Source organism: Zootoca vivipara, chromosome 5 (genome assembly GCF_963506605.1).
Source record: "Zootoca vivipara chromosome 5, rZooViv1.1, whole genome shotgun sequence".
NCBI lineage: Eukaryota > Metazoa > Chordata > Lepidosauria > Squamata > Lacertidae > Zootoca > Zootoca vivipara.
In genome coordinates, this window is record NC_083280.1 from 34,703,748 (window position 1) to 34,725,935 (window position 22,188).

The following is a 22,188-nucleotide window of genomic DNA, read 5'->3' on the forward strand; positions in this document are numbered from 1 at the left end:
CTCACAAGCCTTTTGCACAAAAAGTCAACTTCAGAATAGTTTACTTCATTTTAGTAGTCTAATCTAGGTGGAAGAGGTCATTTTGCTGTGGGTATTGTTAAAAAAACATTGAGAGCCCTTGCCAGTTGATTGCAATTCACCCAGAGATCTAAAAGTGATCCTGATCGACATTCTGTTCATTCCTGTCTACATTGACTGGCAGTGGCTCTCCAGGCTTTGGACAGGAGTCTTTTCTCTGCTCTGCCTGGAAGTGCCCAGAAATGAGCCTTTAATCTTTTATGTTCTTTTTTTTATTAAAAAATCATTTTTATTTGGTTTTACAAATGTAAATTTATAACAATACCAAATGCACATCCGTATATAGAGATTTCTTTGAACCTCGAGACTTCCCACCATCCCTTCCATGGGTCTTATTGTTAACATTTTCAACTGCATATTATTTCATAATCTATATTTTGTATCTGTCCATACTGTCCAAAGTGTTCATTACATTACAAGCAATATTAAAATCCTGCTAATGTTTTCATCTGCTTACAGTGGTCTCCTAAATAAATTATAATTTTTTTCCCATTCTTTCCTGAAGTTTTTGTCTTACTTGTTTCTGAGCTTTCTGGTCAGTTTTGCCATTTCAGCATAGTCCAACAGCTTAGTTTTCCATTCCTCTCTGGTAGGGACTTTGTCTTCTTTCCATCTCTGGGCTAGTGGCATCCGTGCAACTGTTGTCGCATACATAAAAAGTCTTTTCTGCTCCTTTGGCATATCAGTACCTATAATTCCTAATAAAAAATGTGTCTGGTTTCTTTACGAAAGTTATTTTAAACATTTTTCTCCATTCATTATATATCGTTTCCCAGAAAGCTTTTATTTCTACATTCAAAGCACCTCAGAAACATAATCTGGAAGAGATGAGGAAAAGACGTTCTATGAGGTAAGGTTGGAAGAAGTGGGTACATTTAGCCATAATTTACAGGAGGGTAGATTGTAGTCTAACATTAAGAGAAATGTCTCAGAGGTAACAACTGAGGCAATTACTTAAGGAGAGTGGAAGATTCTCCCTCACCGAGTCTGAAAGAAGGGCTGGACAGTCATCTGTTGAGGACACCCTAGCTCTACATCAAGGAGAGTTTTGGATTACTAGATAGCCTACTGTACTGCGAGCTTCAACATTTGATTCACTAATACGGAATCTATCCACATTACTGAGCTTTACAAATTGGCTCAAAGGGAAGTATATATCTGGTAAACTACTAGTATTTCCATCTTCTTTCTCTGCTCAGAGCTATAAAGTCTTGCTGCAGAGGAGAGCTTCATAAATGTATATGGTAACCTATGAACCACTCATGCTTAGCACTTTTGCACTCAGAAGTATGGGGAGATGGGAGAGAGCAGCGCTGAAACTGGGAGCGCAAACCACTTTCTGTTTGTGCCAGTGGGTTGTTGTGAGTATAGGCCTTCAGTTGCAGCAGCCTTAATGATGGCTGACCACTTGTGATTTATGGTGCTTTTAGTTTCCATCCATGCTCATGCTTTATAATCTATAATAAACATAAGATGAATGCAGCACTCATATAATCATAGAATTGGAAGGGACCCCAAGGGTCATACTCAAAACATACCAGAGGAATTAAAGGAGGCTACAGGTCATGAGGGCTATTAACTCCAGTATCAGAGGCCATGTGCTTCTGAACACCAGATGCTGGGAGTGACAAGCAGGAGAGTGTGACTGCATCCATATCCTTCTTATGGGCTTCCCCATAGGCTATTTGGAGAGCATAATGCTGTGCTAGCACTGGTCTCATCCAGCAGGACTCCTCTTGTGTTCAGAGACGTGGTGATACAGTTCAGGCACCTATGGCAGAAGCTTTAACAATTGTCCAGTCCCTGGTGTTCACCTGGTGCTAAACTATTAACAATACTTGCTCAGTGGCTGACTAAACACGATTGTTTTTCTCCGGAGCAATTACAAACTGCTTGGAAGCAATGATCCTTTATACACTGTGGTCTGCAGGAACATTTCTTCGGCAACCTCTTTCTTGTCACTGCCAGGCTTAGGCGGAGCAACAGCAGCAGCCCCACTGCTGAACAAAGTTTAGATCTGGTATAGCTTTACTCTGACTTAACCATATTGCTTTACTCCAATTTCTCATAGAGATGTTTATTGTGAAATATGTATCTTCTTGCAGTAATTGCCCATACTGAATGTGTGCAATGGGTCTGTTGAGACATTGAGATTCATTTCTGCTTACTCAGAAGCTCACCCTTTTTTCCTCGAAACAAAATTTAAAAAAATCCTTCTAGTAACACCTTAGAGACCTCATCGGTATAAGCTTTTGTGTGCATGCACACTTCTTCATGCACATGAAAGCTCATACCAATGACAAACTTAGTTGGTCTCTAAGGTGCTACTGGAAGGATTTTTTTAAATTTTGTTTCGACTACCTGCCTTTTTTCCTCGTTCATCCCTGATTAGCCAATTAGGGCAGTAAATGTTTGGTAATGAAAATATGTACCGTAGTTATGAAAATCAGGTGCATCAGGCAGTGGAAAACACTGGAAGATCCCGTGATAGATCAAAGTAGTGTGGAATACTATGCATATCAGATAAACTGTAGTCAACAAAATAGATACTTTGAATTAAAATGCAAGGCACGAAAGAGCTAACAACTTCACTGGCTTTACAAAGGCAACTGAAACAAAGTGGAATGCCATGGTCATTTACATTCTCACAGTGTTGCAAATAATGGCATTTGCTGCTAAGCAAAGTTTCCATCAACAATACTTAGTCCAACTACGTATTTCAGAAGAAATGGCTTTTTTTTTTAACAAGGTGTCTTTCCAAAATATGCCTTTTTAATTTGTACAACATCAACTTCTCAAGCATATAGTTTTTTTAAGAGAAGACTGAAGCCTTTGATGCTCAAAGTTGTATTTGCATGGTAGAAGGTGAAATTAGTGTTGAGCAGGTGGGAAAGAGGATGGGAATTTATGAAGGGTGCAAAGAAAGGCAATGGAAAATGAGCTTGTTTTGCAACCCCATGGCACTCTGTGGCTGTTCTCATCCTCAAGTGTTACTTTTCTAGGGGGAAGCGGATGCACAATGTTTTGGAAGGGATTCTACTGATACCGCACTGGGCAGCCACAAGTCCCTGGCATCCTGAGCTTGGCTGACAGCAGGCAAAGTTGAAGCGCCCCCCCCTGACCCCTTTGGTTGGCTTGCTAATGCCCTGCGAAACTAGCAGTTGTTGGATCTCAGATAAGGAGACAACCTCCTCTTCCTGTAAGCTCTGTAGGAACTTGTGGCCCAAAGTCCCTCTCATTGGTGTCAAAGAGTGAAACACCCCAGGGCGAGACAGGAAGAAACAACAGCATAGAATCATAGTAAAATTGGAAGGGACCCACCCCAAGAGAAATCTAGTCCAACCCCCTGCAATGCAGGAATCTCATCTTCCTGACACAGGAATAGCATGTTGTGAGCTGGCCAAACACCCCCCAAGCTGGCCCCCAAAATAGCCGCAAAGAAGCTCCTGTTTCAATATCCTAACTCTGAAGCCTGGAGAGCTGCTGCCAGTCAGTGTGGCCACCACTAAGTTGGATGAACTCAGTGGTCTGACTCTGTGCAGTGGTCTAACTTCCTGTGTTCTCAGGTTCCAGCCCAAACATCACCAGTTCAGCCCATCAGCAAGCTAAAAGTTCATATTAAATGCTGCTGCTTTGCAAGTAGAGAACAGCAACCAAATATTCAAGCAAATATTTATCTGCACCTAGTGTTTGTGTGTGTCAAGAGCAAACTTGGGAGGGGTGGGAGAAATCCGGTATGGGTGTGGCCATGCATTTTGCTCAGCCTTTCTGGAAATAAAGGCTTGAACCTTTCCATCCATCATGGGTCCTTATTGGCTTTGGGAACCAGCGAAAATAGACTTTGTCTGATAACACTGCTCTTCCTTCCCTCAAATCACAGAAACATATAGCAATGTAAAGCAGCCTGCCTGAGACAGCAGATTCCAGGGGAAGCTCCCTTTCCTGCCTTCTTCTCATCTATTCAAAATGAGCTCCAATTCAGAGCAGCAAGGTGCAAGGGGTTTCCCACACCAGCAGTGGGGAAAACTGGGACCCTCCAGATGTCTTTATTGTCCAGCTCCCAGACATCATGGCCAACATCAGGAATGAGAGGAGTTACAGTCCAAACACTCAATGGATGCGTCTGCAGACGTGCGCACACACAATTCTACAGAGTGTATCCCAGAACTTGTCAGGTACACAGATGCAGCTTTCTAGTTGAAAAGAAAGCTTTGCATTTTCCACCCAAGCTTGGTGCTTTAGATATCTTACAGAGACTGAAAGTAATTTAATTTCTGGCTAATTCCAAGCACAACTGCTGTTCAGGAGTCTTTTTTCCCGTCATCACATAGAGTTCTATATTCTGAAAGAAGACCCCTTCTGCCTGATCATGTGAATGAACTAGTTAATGTACATATTGTGGTCTAAACCACAGAGCCTCTTGGGCTTGCCGATCGGAAGATCGGCGGTTCGAATCCATGCAACGGGGTGAGCTCCCATTGCTCGGTTCCAGCTCCTGCCAACCTAGCAGTTTGAAAGCACACCAGTGCAAGTAGATCAGGCATCCCCACACTGCGGCCCTTCAGATGTTTTGGCCTACAACTCCCATGATCCCTAGTTAACAGGACCAGTGGTCGGGGAAGATGGGAATTGTAGTCCAAAACATCTGAAGGGGCGGAGTTTGGGGGTGCTTGAAGTAGGTACCGCTGTGGTTGGAAGGTAAACAGTGTTTCCATCTGCTTTGGCACTCATCATGGTGTGCCATCATGCCAGAAGCGGTTTAGTCATGCTGGCCACATGACCCGGAAAGCTGTGGACAAATGCCAGCTCCCTCGGCCTGAAGCGAGATGAGTGCCACACCCCATAGTAGCCTTTGACTGGAGTCAACAGAAGATTTAAGCCTCTTGCAAATTTGAGCCATGCACCAGAAAACTTGCATGTTGCAAGTTTTAGCACCTTGTGCCATGTAAGAAGTACTACGATATTCATTTACAACTTAGCTTCCAATGCACCCACACTTTCCCTTGGCCTTTTAGGTCATACCAAGCTGGTTTATAGATGCACATAAAACTGGCTGCATCTGTTACTAGGGGATGAATCAGACAATCTGCTTGTCTGATTGAAGGCAGGGAAAGTAGCCATTAGGAGCTTGCGGTTCTGTGGTCTCATTTAATCCATGTTCTGCCTTTCAATTAAGGAGCTCAGACCAGTGTATTAGCCTTACATCAATGTGACAATGGTAGGCTAGACCAAAAAATAATAATTTGCACAATGAGAACAAAGCTGGGATTTCCCAAATCTCGGCCCCACACAGGCTAGTTGCTAGATCATGGGTTGTCTGTTAGCCCTTAGTAGAGCCAGTTTGGAGGTTAATAAATACCCACACAGAGTCACACATTAATATAATAAAAGAAAAAAAGGTGAGATAATGGGTTAATTATTTACATTCAGTTTTAAAATGAAAATTTTAAGCAATCTTTATTTGGAACTCACCCTGCCCCCCACCCCCAATAGACAACACTGATAGAATTGTGGAACATCTATAATTTTATCGAGCTTCTTTTAAAAGGTGTGTGTGTAATGTAAGGGATAGCATAATACTTCTACCTTGGCAATTAGCTGTAATGGAACAAATTGCTGAGTACTAATGACCTACATTTGGAACAGAACTATCCTCTGTGGGGTGAAGTAAGCTCAGCAGTCCAGGTACATTTACTGGAAAATACTGCATCACTAAAGGTACTGTAATTGCTTTTGAAACACAGTGCATTGGAAAAAAATCTCCCAGCCTGCAACGCTTATGAGACAGGGAGGGGGATGGAATCTAAAACTGAACTTGGCAGTAGATTTCTGACAAAGTCAATAATCCAGGAAGACATTAAATAGGTGTTTTGGGAGATCGTCTCTGAGTAAATAGGGGGTATTTGCTGCTAAAACCATCAGAAAATACCTCCTGCTAAAATACTGTCTTATATCCATTATGCTTTTTTATTATTATAAAAAAGTGATGTTTTGAAGGATGCAGCCCCTGTATACTCACTGGTCTTTAACAGTCTGTGGCTAGAATCCAAAGCACTGTGAAGTTCGGAACTACTCACCGCTTTGCATCCCCAAATGCGTACCAAGAACTCTGATAAGGAAGAAGAGGAGGTGAGTCATACATATCAAAACAATGTCTTAAATACTTTGAAATCAGGCGTCCAGAAAAAAAGCTTGCAGAACTCGATTTGCACAATGGAGCTTTCTGGCTCCCCCTCCTCATAATTGCAGACCCCCCCCCCCCAGCACCCCAAGAATATAATTATTACACAATTTGTACTGCTCTGATAACCAGGGAGAAGTTAGGAAGGAACCACAACCTTAAACAAACAATTTAGGTTGTGATGCTGAACACTCTAGAAGCCCCACTGGAATCAATGGGACATATTTCTGAGTTGACATGGGTAGGATTCCACTGATGGACTCCCTATAGAAATAAAAGAAACACTCTTTTAATTTCCCAGCTCCACCTTTAATAGACAGATGAGTAAATCCATTGTGGCTTGGCCCAACAGAGCATATTTAATTGAAAACCCTGTTTTTCAGGAAACAGAGCAGCCTTTAAATTTTGAGCAATTGTGAATACTCCAGACCTGGTCTGGCAAGAACAAGGAAGTGGCTCTCAAGTACAGAATTAGCACTACTTTGCTATAATGGGGTGGGGTGGAGGGTTTGGAGGAATCTAGCCACTCTGAAATTGCATATTCACAATCAGCCAGGCTATTTTATTGGCAGGCTGCTAAAGAGCCTTAAGGATGCCCCATGCAGGCATTGCTTATATGTTAATATGCCATTGTTTGGGTGTCCTATGCAGGAGAAGAAGAAAAGCTAGTGCCTCAGGGCAGGTATTGTTTACAAAGCTATTGTACTACCAACCTTACTGTATGCTTGTGAAACATACCAACATTCTGATCAGCAAGCCCTGGGCTCTGTGGTTTAGGCCACAGTGCCACCCGCGTCCCATAAAGTGGTATAGAAATAAAATTAATGATGTTGATGATGATGATGGCGACAACAACAACATCAACAATTTCATTGGTATCTAGACATTCCATTGTGGCAGCTGTAACCTAGGTTTAAGGTGCCATTTCGTGATTAGCTTATATATCTTTTCTAACACTGACGTGGAGAATCTGTGGGCCTTCAAGTGTGGCCTACTTAGCTATCGATTCTAAGCTGTCTCACCACCCAATTCCTCCTGCTCCAGACTTTTCTGCCTCCCTGCTGAATTCACACTCACCCTTCCTCCCAGTATCAATAACACTTCCTCCCATTCACTATACTGTATTAATAATATTCCACATCCAAGACATTGCTTTTAGAATTGTAAAACTCTTGATTTAGCCAACAGCGAACAAAGACTTCCACATTGGATGGCACTTCTAAAAGGCTGCTTAGCCAAAGGAAGGAGAGTTGTGGGGGCAGGAAAAAATATGAGAATATAAAACAAGTGAGATCATTAAAAGAAGCATATTTCTGTTTCAATGAGGAAGTTGGAAGAAGCCCAAAATTACTGCTGGAAGTGAGAAGTGGGAATCATGTCTTGGTATACCACATCTGGAGCTAAAAATAATAACAAGTCACTATTTCCTGGAAACAATGCATCTCGGAAGAGCTTCCGTTTTCATAAGCTATTTTGTTTATTTAAAATGTATTTATACATTTTAATTAAATGTTTTCAAAAAAAGAAAGCTTTTATGTGTCTCTTGACACGAAATTGTTGATGCATCTTGGAAATTAGATCTGAGCTTTTAATTGCAAAAAAAATCTCATGTGGTCCTCTAACAAAGTATTTAAACTCAGATACCATTTTATGGGGTGTTGGTGATTTTAGTGTTATCATTTTAATATATTTATATTTTATTTTCATTATGATTGTGTATTACCTGCCCTTTGCCCTAAAGTTCCAGGGTATGTTGCAACCCTAAAAACACAATATTAAGAACGCTTCAAAACAGTAGTGATGTTGATATATTCACTTTATAAAACTTTTTATCTGCCCTGGGCTACTTGAGGAAGAGAGGGAAACAAACAAACAAACAAATATTGAAAACATGCTTCTGTGCCTCAAGATAATAATAAAAAAAATGCAGCTGCAATCCACACAGGAATAAGTTCTATTGAACTCAATAAGGCTTACTTCTGAGTAAACATATCTACTGGTAGTTGTTTTATAAATCTTAGATTATCATTATTATTATTATTATTATAAACCCAGAATTTTCCCATACCCCCTAACATTTTCAGAGGAAAATTTGGGGCACACCCCCATCCCCACCACCCAGCCAATCCCATCGCTCATTCGTACACTCTCTCCCTGCTTCTGCCCCCTTCCTCACCCGCCTGCCTGCCCCATCCCTCCCCTCTCCTACCTTTGTTCGGTGTCTTCGGGCTCCTGCTTTGTAGCCTTGGGAGACGCCACACAGACCAGAGCAGCTTGAGGAAGGTCACCCTGCCCTGCCCTGCGTCAGGAGATGCCACATGGACCGGACCAGCCACTGCCTCTTCCTCCGATGCCACAGACAGTACTTCCAGAAGGCAGCTTCCGGAAGTGCCATAGTGGATGGAGGAAAGCAAGTGATGATGTGTGATCAAGGTAATTCCCCCCTCCTCTGTTTTTGGGTCCCAGACTCTGATGTGAGCCACCTGACTTGCACCACAGCATAGAATCAAACAACGAGCAGCGAAATTGGACATCTGGGATTGGGATCAGAAGCCGAGGTGGCTTCCATCAATCCAGTTAAATCGGGACACTTGGGAAGAGTATGCAGTCCTAATTTAGAGTGCCTAAACCATGAGTCTTCCCATTCATTCTGCTTTTACAGAAGTGGCTCCTCTGTCCTCCAAGTCCCTGTTCAAAGAAGCTTGTCACAGGAGTTTTGTTAAGTGGTAGTCTGGCAGGCCTGAGTGCCAGGTCTTTTGTGGAAGATCCCAGACTTCCTGCTCCTTAGTTTAAAACTATAAAGAAGAGTTGTTACTTTGCTGAAAGGGCAGCTGGACACTGCAAGGCACAGTGTTGCCAAAATCTCAGCCACACGCCATCTTAATTTCATACGCCTATAAATCAGCAAATGGAGCTCTTATGCAAATTTGTGTCATGGACCTACTCTGCCCCAAAAATCCTATTTTCTGGCAGCCACCCCGCCCCGCCCCCATGCCCTGCATGTTGCTTCTAACTTTCAGGGAGCAGATCAAAGCAAATGTTAAGACACCTGGTTTTGGGTCTCCCAAAGGACTAGACTTCTTCTTTGATGCTTTTCCAGTTACGATTTGGTTTTATCTTTAAGGATGAAATGTAGGGTGTTTTCTTGATTTTTTTCCAGTAGCACCTTAGAGACCAACTAAGTTGGTATCTGAAGTATCTGAAGAAATGTGCATGCACACGAAAGCTCGCACGAAACCAATGACAAACTTAGATGGTCTCTAAGGTGCTACTGGAAGCAGGGCCGTCTTAAGCATGCCCGGCGCCCTGGTGCGACGGGTCCCTCCGGGGCCTCCGCCGCCCCGTTTCCCAGCGTGGCGGGCGGGCGCTGTGCGCAGGGTGGCTGCCGCAGGCGCAGCTGCACTGCGCCACCCAGCCTGCCGTAGGGCCGGCCCTGGGCCAGGGGGCACTGCCCACCCCCTGTTGCGATGCCCCTGCACGCGGCGGAGGCAGCCCCAGGCCCATGCGCCTCCGGAGAGTGGCCTGAAGTCGCTGAACAGCGGAGGCGCGCCTGGGGCAGCCTCAGCCATGCCTCTCAGCCGGCGCAGTGGCGCACCTGGTAGCCTGGCGCCCTGGTGCCCCGCGCCACCGGGGGCGGGCCTAGAACTGGCCCTGACTGGAAGAAATTTGTTTTGACTATGGCAGACCAACACAGCTACCTACCTGTAACTACTTCTTTATTTCTGTAAAAGTCAGAAGCTTCCCCGCATCTCACAGAAAACAACACTTAAAATAAATTAAAAAGATACTCAAATGTGGATGTGGTAAAACAGTAAGACAGAAGTGGTGTGTATTCCAAGTTCTGGATCCTGAGACCTCGGGAAACAGCCTGCCCTGGACAGGGTTGTACTTTCTTGGAAGGAGCAGGTCTTATCCTGGGGCTTATCCCTGGACGCAGCCCTGTCACTAGAGACTCAGGAGGCCTCAGTGGCTAGGAGTGCTTTCCTGCCTTCTTGGACAGCTTTTGAACAGAGATGATTTACTGATTGTAGTCCATGCTCTGCTAATTTTCAGACAAGGTTTCTGCAGTGCATTGTACAGTACGTGGTTCTTTGTTCCTCAGCTGGTCACATAGAAACTCAGTATGAGCCGAGTTAGTGGTTAGATGAACTTTATATCTGAGGAGACCAAAGAGCCTGTGTAGAATAGTAACCATCCTCTTCAACCAGGCCACGCCTCAACAGGAGCCAGCTGTTCATGTCATATATCATGTATCTTAATCAGAACAAACACCCAGAAAATTGTGGGTTCGCTTGCCAATAAGAACATCCAAAGGTTATCTAAAAGTAGCCCAACTGGTCACCAGGCTATAAACAGTTTAATCTCTTTCCTGGCTCTTCATCTGAGAGCTGAGCAAACTGCAGTGGTTGGACAATTAAGCAGCATAAAAGGACATCCAAGATCATTCAGGTGGATATTTTGGATGATTTCCCAGCCGATGTACCGATAGCTCCTCCAGGATCCCACTACCTGTAATGACATTGCAGTCCCTGTAAGCCCATAATAACAGTACACTATATGACCATTGGTGCCACTTATAAAATGTTTGATCTCAGGGGGCAGAGGAGGGACGTTTCCTCCATGGTTTATTTAAATAGAACTGTGAATGTCTATTCCTGAAACTGGAGCTCATTCATTTTTTAAATACCAAATGCAGATGAAGACTTGTGCTAGGAAAATGGTGCCATCTTTGGAATCTGTTGCCTTGAGTGACTGTTCCACTCCATGGCCCTGGACTGGTTATCAGAATGCTGAAGGCGACTCTAGGGTTTTTGCGAAACTTTCCATGACTCTCTTTCTAAGAGAGGATATTAGGATAACAAATTCTTTTTTTTCAAATGTGGCACCCTTTAGATTCCTTTGTTCATTGCCAGAAATAAGTACAGCATTTTGTTCAGCGTGAAGTAGGCAATGGGGAGCCAAGTAAGATAGCTGAACCTCAGTGAACCTCTGCATGCAGATGCTACAAAAGTGATGTACTTAGTGATGAAATTACCATAAGCAGTTTTCCCCGCTCAACCAAAAGGGGATTTGTGGCCATAAGCCATTACTTTCCCATAAAAGAAGCTATCTTCTTTGTAGCTCTGCTCTGGGCATAGTTCCTTAAAGAGATAGAATGAAAACTATAGGAAGAAGCTGCTAAAAACTTTTCTGAATAAGCTGAGCACTCTCTAGCAGCTAGCAAATTAAGTAGCATTAGTACTGTTATGAGTTTGTGGTTACCAGACTCATTCTAATCCTGGACACAGCAAGTGCTAAAATATAAGACAGGGAAGCTTCCTGTGTTCGTGTTATGACCTGGGTGATGGGCCATTAAGAAAACGAATGAAAAGTGATGGGCCATTAAGAGAGAACAAAGGAAAGGTAATGAGCCATTAAGAGAACAAAGGAAAGGGTCCCTCCTCCAACTCTTCAACAGTGAGAAGGACAAAAGGCAGAGTTGAGAATTGAGAGTTGGCTGTAATGCGACCTACCCTGTTTCCCCGAAAATAAGACATACCAATAAAATAAGACATAGCAGGATTTCTACGCATTTCCGCAACATAAGCCATACCCCGAAAATAAGACATGCCGCGCCATGTGGAGCCCTTCCCGCTGCAATAAGACCCCCCCCCAATAAGCCATTGTGTGTCTTCTGGAGGAAAAAATAAATATAAGACAGTGTCTTATTTTGGGGGAAACACGGTAGCAGTCAGAGAAGGATAGCGTGATGTTTGATTTCTGAACGCTGTGGCTAGGAGAGAAACAAGATCCTTTCTAGTTGTTAATGCTGTGAACTCCTCCTCCATCGTAGGCTCAAGTTGTATATATGTGTAAATAAACCATATATCAAAAAGACGCTACACTCTCTGCTATGCGTCATTCCCAAAAAGAAACACGGACCCTTGGTAAGCACCTGAACCCCTTGAAATCTCACACCGCTCAGAGATTGGGGTGGCATGCAAGAGTATATGAGAGCTATCTTGAAGCCATGTACCCTGTGTTCAGTCATTATGTGGAACATTAATGTAAAATTAACTGGAAGAGAGTTGCACTATAGAAGCAAGGAGCAGTTTCTTTTTGTTTTCTAGGAGGTCACGACTGGACCTAATGGTCAGGAGTCCCTTTACCTTAGACACAGACACAGAGATAAAATACAGTAAATGGGAATTCTTCCTGTCAAATCTGGACACCTGTAGGCAATAGTGTTTAACAGAGTGGAAGGTGATATGACCAATGGAAGCTAATAAGTTTTAGTATTAAGATAGATTTTGCTTTTGTGTGTTTCCTTACTTAGTGTCTGCCCTGCAATTCTTCCAAGTCTGTTGTGTCATCCAGACAGGGTATTATAAAGGTAAAGGTAAAGGGACCCCTGACCATTAGGTCCAGTCGTGACCGACTCTGGGGTTGCGCGCTCATCTCGCATTATTGGCCGAGGGAGCCGGCGTATAGCTTCCAGGTCATGTGGCCAGCATGACAAAGCCACTTCTGGCGAACCAGAGCAGCACACGGAAACGCTGTTTACCTTCCCGCTGTAACGGTTCCTATTTATCTACTTGCATTTTGACATGCTTTCAAACTGCTAGGTTGGCAGGAGCTGGGACCGAGCAACAGGAGCTCACCCCGTCACAGGGATTCGAACCGCTGACCTTCTGATCAGCAAGCCTAGGCTCAGTGGTTTAACCCACAGCGCCAGCTGGGTCCCTATTATAGTTCACAACAAATTCTGCACAGTTTCAAAGCAGGACAACTACAATCCATGGGTTATGAAGCTGGCTTCTTAAATGGGACAGTTTGTTAGACTACGGTTCCTGGTCCAAACAACATGTTACCTTCCTCCTGCGAGTTCCTAAGGTGTGTGTGTGTGGGGGGTCTACTTCGACCTTTGGGTACCTCTTGATGTAATGTCATCAAATTTGGCATGAGGGATCCTGAGGTTGGAGTGGTGGCCTTTGTCAATGTTTGGATACCAGGAGCCATTTTGATAGAAGATGGGGGACCAAAACATGAATTTGGCAGGACATTACCCATTTGGGGGCATAGGTTTGGTGTAATGAAATAACCCTAGGATGGTATATTTGGTCTCAGCCTGGATGTATAAGAGTTAATGCATCTCCTACCCTGAGTTACATCACATGCTTGTGGGGGCGGGGTTACGAACATTCTATGAGGAGAAAACGGCAGTTAGTGACAGTTGGGAGAGAGAGGGAGATGATGCAGGAGAGTGTGAGCGTGGGTGAGGGTAGAATAGGTTTATAGAGTAGGGTTAGGTGAGGAATTGGTGAGGTTTGAAGTTATATGTTTAACAAGAACAGTTCCATTGAAACCACATGCTTGTACACATGAACCTTGCATGCAACCGTTAAGTTCATAAGACATTAAATGTTAAATTAAAATTCCATCCGTACCATCGTCTATGTGATCTTTCCAGCAGAGGTATCTATGGCTCATCTGGTGGGGATACTCATTAGAAGGACAAAACCCCTTTTCTAAGGCAGAAAGGATAGGTTGTTGTCCCTGGAGTGCACTGAGAGGAGGAGGAAGAGGGAGACAGGTTCGAGGGTGACACAAAGTTTCCTCAGGTGGGAGGAAAGCTTCAAGTGGGGGAAAGCTCGAATGAGGAGAACCCCTTACTTTTGTGTACATTAAGAATAGTCTCATATTTCCCCTCAGAGCTTAAAAGAAACCATGCCACGTTTTGGGCTGGAAGAGCACTTTCATTTTACCTTTAAACTCCAAGCGTTGTGAGGGGGTTTATAAGGAGAATAACTGGGATAGTGGGAGGTGAACTTTACCTCAGGACATCCCCATTAAAGCCTTGCACAATCTGAGAAGTAGATTGTACAGTAAAGACGGAAAGTAGATGACTTTCGTCACATTTGGCCACCTCTCAAGATAGTGACCCCAGATTGGGCATAAGAGTTCCTAGCATGGGCGTACCCAGGATCAAAACTAGGGGGGGGGCAAGGGGAGGGGCCAAGGCACGGAAGGGGAGGGGCCACAAAGTGGGCGGGGAAAGTGCAGTCAGAGGCGCCGGGCTGATGGGCAGAGGCGGAGCACAGCCCGACAGAGCGCACCGTGGCGCGACCTCCCTCCAGCTGGGAGATTGAGAGAAAGATTGAGAGAGAGAGAAAGAGAGATCTGGAACCGCGCAGACGCCCCTCTCTCCTTGCGACCCTGTTCTCAGCAACTGCCGACCCCTGCACGGTTTTGCATGCGGGCAGATGACGGAGCCAAGCTCCTCCCGCTGCCTCGCGATGGCCCAATCGAAAAGACCCTGGCCAAAGGCGGGCGCCTTTGTCACAGAGAGGAAAGCTGGGGAGGCGCCGGCAATAGTGCAGCCGCCGCTGCGCCAGGAAAGGGGGCAGCAAGGCAGGAGTTCGCCAGGGCAGGAAGGCCCCCCTGCCGCACTCCCTGGTTCCCCGCCGTGCATGGCTTTGCCTGAGGGCATGACGGGGAGCTGGAGGGAGAGCGCGGTGCGACGGGCAGGAACGGTGAACTCGCGCTCCGCTGGGCTGTGCCCCTCCCTAGAAGCAGGGCTGGTGGGCGGAGACAGAGCCCAGCCCAGCCCAGCGGAGCGTGAGTTCGGCGTTCCCGCCCACCGCGCCGCGCTCCCTGGTTCCCCGCCGTGCTTGGCCTTGCCTGAGGGCGCGCCGGGGAGCTGGAGGGAGGGTGCGGCGTGGCGGGAATGGCGAACTCGCGCTCCGCCGGGCTGTGCTCCGCCTCTGCCCACCAGCCCTGCTTCTAGGGAGGGGCAGCCTGCGGCCCCCACTTGCCCCGCGGTGGGTACGCCCTTGTGGGGGGGGCAGCTGGCTTCTAGAGTAGGGCAGCTGCCCTAACTTGCCCCGTGGTGGGTACGCCCTTGGTTCCTAGGTTGGGTGCAATGGCCTTCATCAATGTTTGGATGCTGGGTGCCATCATGATTCAAGATGGTAGATTGGAACATGGCATCACTCATTTTTTTTGACACACACTCAGCCGCTCCTCCATATATAGTCAGGCGCCATTTAGAATCAAGATGGCAAACCAGTATGAAGTCACGACAGGTCGAAACACAATTATTGTCATAACCTGATCAAACACACAACTTACGCTATCTTTTTAAGAAGCACATTTGTTTGTTTGCTTGCTTGTTTCTAAAAATTATCAGACAGCACCAGGCACTCTCCGTTACTAATTAACATTAGCTTTCTTGTTTTCTCAAACCCAGTGTGATTGCATCCAAATAAAGTGTGCTCCTCCAACAGGAATTCTGTTGCAGTTCAGCTTTTGCCAGTGTTTGAATGCTAACAATCACTAGCCAGCTTGAATTGTGTCTGGTGTGTCTGGGGGTAATTCCTTCATCCCATTCACGCAAGTACAGATCGCTGGTGTTTGCACACAGAAAAATGACCTACTTGCTTTCATATTTTATTTACCCACTACCCAAACACCCAAATCCTTCCAAATTTCCCAACTACCCCCTGAACTTATATTGAAGATACCTGATCTGACTGCTGATGTACCTAAATTAATTCAGCAGCCGATTCTTTTTTAGTCCACCCAGAGATATATGGCACCTTTCCAACATACAAGCAAGCAGAGGCTGGCTTCTGTTTCCTACCAACTATCATAAAAGAAGTATTCCTATCCAATAACACACCATCCCTCCATGTTGCACTTAGTGGAGCTGTAACTTTCATTGATTATATCTGTTTGGAGAGCAGATGTATAGTAGTAGATAGCTAGGACCTGGGCTGAGAAGTCCTCAGACCACAATCTCATGGCATTGTTGAGACAATATTTGCCTTTCTTTCAGCCTGTTGTAATAATAATAATAATAATAATAATAATAATAATAATAATTTTTATTTATACTCCACCCTTCCCAGTCAAGACCGGGCTCAGGGTGGCTAACAACAAGAATATCAAAGCAAGCATAAAAGAAACAATTCAATTAAAATGCAGATTCAATACAATGTTAAAATTGAATTTTAAAATTAGGAATCTACAAGTGCAACCTCATTTAAATATCTGGAGGATAAAGCCTTAGGGGAGGGTAACACTGGGGTCAGACTGAGTCAGTCCAAAGGCCAAGCGGAACAGCTCCATCTTACAGGCCCTACGAAAAGATGACAAATCCCGCTGGGCCCTAGTCTCCTGAGAGAAAGAGCATTCCACCAGGTCGGGGCTAGTACTGAGAAGGCCCTGGTCCTGGTCGAGGCCAGTCTAACCACCTTGTGACTCGGGATCTCCAGTATGTTATTATTTGTGGACCTTAATGTCCTCTGCGGGGCATACCGGGAGAGGTGGTCCCGTAGATAGTAAGGGTTACTAAGATAATGCAAAGATGTTTGGAGCTTTTAGGGGAGATGTTAAATGGATGCAAGGGAATGGACACCTATTTTTCTACAACACCTGCCACAAACCATTATTTGTCCCCTGCCCATCTGACTGGGTTCCCCCAGCCGCTCTGGGCTAGGATTCCAAGGCAGAAAATGCCTCCATTGCTTTCATTTCTTACTCTCTACTATTTCCTCCTCTCGCTCTAATGTAGCCATCAAATATTCAATTTTAAGAACATAAGAGGAATTCTGCAGACAGTCCCTCTAGTTCAGCATCTGACTACCTCCATTAGCCAACCAGATGCCTCCATCCTCTCCCCTCAATGTTTCCCATTGCTAGCAGCCCCTGAAAGATCTGTCCTCCATAGGTTTGTCTAATTCCTCTTTAAATCACTGAAACTGGTGCCTGTTGTGCATCTACTGCAGGCGTCAGCAACCCTTTTCAGCCGTGGGCCGGACTATATTTTGGGTGGGGTGGGGGTGGGGGAATGAACAAATTCCTATGCCCCACAAATAACCCAGGGATACGTTTTAAATAGAAGCACACATTCTACTCATGTAAAAACACCAGGCAGGCCCCACAAATAACCCAGAGATGCATTTTAAATAAAAGGACACATTCTACTCATGTAAAAACACGCTGATTCCCGGACCGTCCGCAGGCCAGATTGAGAAGGTGATTGGGCAGCATCCGGCCCACGGGCCTTAGGTTGCCTACCCCTGATCTACTGCCTTCTCATGCATTCAGGAAAAATGTATATGGGCATAAAGTGCGCAGGGAAAGCAGGCAAGGGCAGGGATGCCTGCAGTCCCTCCCCCTAGTCTAGGGTTGCCACCTTTCGTCAGGCAAAACACAGGGCAGGTTGGAGGTGAGGATTGGGGGGCACACACACTCTCGTGACACCAAATCACACACCCCCTTTGTGGAGAGGGGTTCTCTGCATTTGGCCTCCTGCCACCCTCGCCACCCTGGCCCCTCTCTTTCCCTTGACTCATGTCAGGAGCCAGGGGAAGATGGCCAGCTCCCATGGGCAACTTGAGCCACAGCTCCAGCCTCTTGCCCATGCAGGCATAGGAAGAGACTTGAGCATGGAAGAGGAGGGAGGAGGAGGAGAGGTCAGGTTGGGGTGGTGGAGGGGGCTAAGTGGCGGCAGACCTGCACCATTCTCAACTGGTGGGTGGTGGCTGAGGAGGAACACCAGCGGGGAGGAAGGAAGGAGGTACGAGGGAGGGAGAGGAGGGTCACTTCTTCTCCCTTCTCTCTATTGTCACTCACGCTGGGACAAGCTCCTCATCAGCCACACCAACAATGACACAACCACCATTTTGGGCTGGTCGAGCTCAAATACAGAAGAAAAGGTATCCCGTTTGAAGTCCAAACAGAACAGGGGACGCTTTTGTCCCAAAACAGGGTGCTCCTGTTTTTTATGGGGTGGGGAGCGACCCCACTCCCTACAGACTTCACGCCCACAAACATGATTTCAAACACATACATAGAGCTTTTATGTCAGTGCCTTCCAAAAATTCCATCCATTGAAATGCAAATGGCATCTCAGAGGGGTGGGTTTTGTTGGGGCTGTGAAAGGGGGAGGAAAACATTAAACTTCCCCTCCCCACCCACCTCAGTCGACATCAGAGACTGCTTGGCATTCCCCCCCCCCGCCAATTACGTAACAAAAACCATATAAACGAGTAGAATGAATAAAACATTAAAAAAAATTCCTTCCAGTAGCACCTTAGAGACCAACTAAGTTTGTCATAGGTATGAGCTTTGGTGTGCATGCACACTTCTTCAGATGAGCACACGAAAGCTCATACCTATAACAAACTTAGTTGGTCTCTAAGGTGTTACTGGAAGGATTCCCCCCCCCCGACTATGTCAGACCAACACAGCTACCTACCTGTAACTACATATATAGAGGGGATATATAGCCTGGCCCCCAGGGACCGGCTGAAGAGCGGCAATTTCTTGAGGGAAAGAGTAGCTGCCTTGACACAGCAACTGTCTTGGCCAAGTGGCAAAAACCTTGTGCGCAGCACTCAGAACAGTTACTGTATTTCTGCAGAACAACGAAGGATCCTATTTATGCCTGTGCAGCAGAAACAAAAGGGCAAAACCAGAGATCTGGCTTTTGCCCATGCAGGCTGGAACTGGTTCCTATGGCTGCGCAATGCTAAGCCAACCTGAATGAGCCCAAGCGAGTGAGTGATCTCTCCTCTCTTAGAAAGATAAATAACACACACTGGTTGTAGAAGTATAAACACCCCATACTTGCGAAGAGATTAGACCCCCCCCCACAATACAAACAATTGCAGTATTTTATTTTTAATCTAAACATTCCAAACATGAAAAGCCGGTAGTAAGTATACCATTATGGAGGGGACTAATTAAAGCCGAGCCAAACTGCCACCACCATTTTTGAAGGACCATTGCCGCATGCAAAGTTTTTTTTTGGGGGGGGGGCAAATTGTAATAATTGGGGAGGCGGCGTCTTACCTTCAAACAAGAGATGGCTGAAGGTTTTTCTTTCTCTCACAAAAAGGAAAAGTCTTGCTGCCACTTTGAGTGGCAACTTGGCTGGTCTTCGCAGTCTGCTGGCCATATTCCTAGGACATAATGCCCCCTGGGAATAATGCTTCATCATAGTGTAGTGTTGTATCCAGGGGCATTCCTGGGGGGTGGGGGGGGGAGAGATGACAGTCCCCACTGGTAAGAGCCAAATAAATTAGTAGGAACTGCTTCTGTTCTGGTTGCACCCACACAGGTAGCAGAATCAAGGGGTAGATTCCTGTAAATGATGGAACTGCAGGACCAACACTGATTCTTTTACACCAGGGGTGGCCAACTCCCAAGAGACTGCGATCTACTCCCAGAGTTAAAAACTGGCAGTGATCTACCCCCTTTTTTGGTTAAAGTTGTTGACCTTTTTTTTTTTAGGAAGGAAAGCCCTGTTTTTGGGGGTTCCCGGTAAAAGTTGTAGAGCTTTTTTTGGGGGGGGGACAAAACTTATTGAGCTTCTTTGGGGGGAGCCAGTGATCTACCAGTGATCTACCACAGATATCCAGTGTTCTACCGGTAGATCATGATCTACCTGATGAACACGCCTGCTTTACACTATTAATCACACTGACCTTCATTTGTCATTTTGTTGCCCATTAATCTGGTTTAGATGAGTTCTTGGTAGTCTTGGGCCTTAATAACACTTGGGCCTTAATAACACTGAATAATGCTTTTCCAGCATTTCCAGTATATTTTGATATTATTTCTACTGTCACCAATGTCATTTCCCCAGAACATCCAGAAATGCTTGTGGAGTTTGGAATTAGATTGAACTGGTTCAGAGGTGCTTTGTCCCTGAATACTTGCTACCAAACAATGAGAGCTGTTGCTTTCCTATCTTGCTGGTGGGCTTCGCAGAAGAACTAAGCTAGGGCTAGTTTGGAAACTTTGGTCTGATCCAGCAAGTCCCTTCTTATTTTCTGAAATGGCTATCCATTATAAGATGACACATTTTATAAATTAGGCTTGGTGTGTGTGTGTGTGTGTGTTTTACTGATGCTGCTCCTAAACCAGATCACCTGACTGACACACAGAAATGTAACAGGTGAAGGTTTTCCAATACCAGAGAAGCCTTGCCTACTGCATTTCTCTGTATAGACAGCTGGTAGAGACTTTGGAGTTTGGAGTTGGTGTGTGTGTGTGTGTGTGTGTGTGAGAGAGAGAGAGAGAGAGAGAGAGAGAGAGATGGAAACTTCATTATAAATTACAGTATGTACATAGACTAGAACCCTCTTGTATTTATGTACACTAACTGCCACCTGCTGGTTCATACAATCACTACAACAGATTAGAATCCAAAATATCCCTAATAAATATGCCTTGAAAGGATGGGGGAGAGAATCCCATTCCTCTTTATTCCTTTAACATAGGGTTGCCATATTCCCAAGAGCTTTTTTTTTTGGAACATCTCCCTCCCCCCCCCCAAAAAAGCATTTTTCAAATAATAAAATTGCCCGGTTTCCCCAGACATTTGGGCAATTCAGCAAAAATCTGCCCTTTTGCCGCCCGATTCCCAGATGTGTCCGGGAAAACCCGGATATGTGGCAGCCCTATTTAACATCCTTCCTGATAACAATTAAAAGGGGACTAACAAACGACTTCTTCATAATACTGACTACTCACCCCACCTGTCTTACCTAGAATCAGAAATAGCCAATATTTCAACAACTAAGCAGGTCTTGATATAAGATAATTCTGAAAGCAAACACGTTAAAGCTGTAACTTGCTAATCAATGGACACATAAGAATTCTAAGGTATCATAAATAACATGAATATTCATAAGTGCGCAAGGTAAACACACATACAGAATATAAACCACATGTCTGAAATAGTACAGGAGAGCTATCCTGAAGCCATCTTGACTCCTAATGACCCCAAATATTCCTCTGCAGAAGGAAATATCTTGGGGGAAAACCTCTCCCAATGGTTCTTTTCACTTACAAATCCTGTCTTAAGGGCATATTTTGTGCATGAATAGGGTAGGTCTGGGACCTGGATTCAAGAAGAAAGTATTTACCATCTCAAAAGAACGACCCCTTGAGCAATGAGAGGATGAATGGGTGACACAATCAGCTGTATTTTGATTGGTTCCCTCCAGCGGACTTACTTATCGGCATTGCCCTGGGAACAGTTACACATTCTTCCCTCTGCATTTGTCTGCCTGGTTACCTGTGTGATTTGGGGAAAAATTGGTTGGTGGCGGCTGGCGTGCCTTGTAGATTTCTTGTGGATGATGCCTGCCTGCCATCTGTGTTTTTAAAATGAGGCCCCTTCCCCCCAATAATTCAGACCCCGTATGAACAAAAAGTGCATTTAAAGAATGCAACAGAGTCAAACCTTCTGGCTGCAGAAAGAGCAGGAGCCCTGACAATAGGAGCTTAACACCTGACACCACTGTTCTAATCTGACCGAGAGATTTCTTGCTTGTCAGCAGGCAGTTTGAAGTGCTTTCATATCGTGCAGCCAAATATAACTTATTGTATCACGGACATCATATTTTCCCTTTGTAACTGGGTCTCGGGAGGGGGGGGGGGAATTGGCTGCATCAGGAGCTGTACTAATGGGCAAGCCGGGTACATATAAAATATGCAAATGTCAAAAAGTGAAGTGTTTGTAGGCTTACAAATTCCCTGCAAAAGAACACAGTACAAAAAGCTTACAACAGCAGCAGCAGCAGTGCTATCAAACATTAAATAGCAAATGTGTATCTGGCGATTTGACAAGTGCCCAAGGGGTGAGCACATGAAATGTTATAAGCGGTTGGGAGACGTTATATTTCATGCTATTAGCAAGGGTCTATAATCTTGCAAGAGAAGGCTACCTGTCCACTTGTCAGTGCAAATCAATCTGGCAATCTTTCCGGCTGCTGTATGCTCAGGCAGACAGAAAGTGCCTGCAGAGCAAATGATTCATATCATTAATAAATGATAGTAAATTACAGAGGTACTTAATAAAGTTGCTTATTTCCTTTTTAAAAAAGGGTCTAACTAGCAAAGCACAGAACTCTTCCTTCCACTAAATAGGC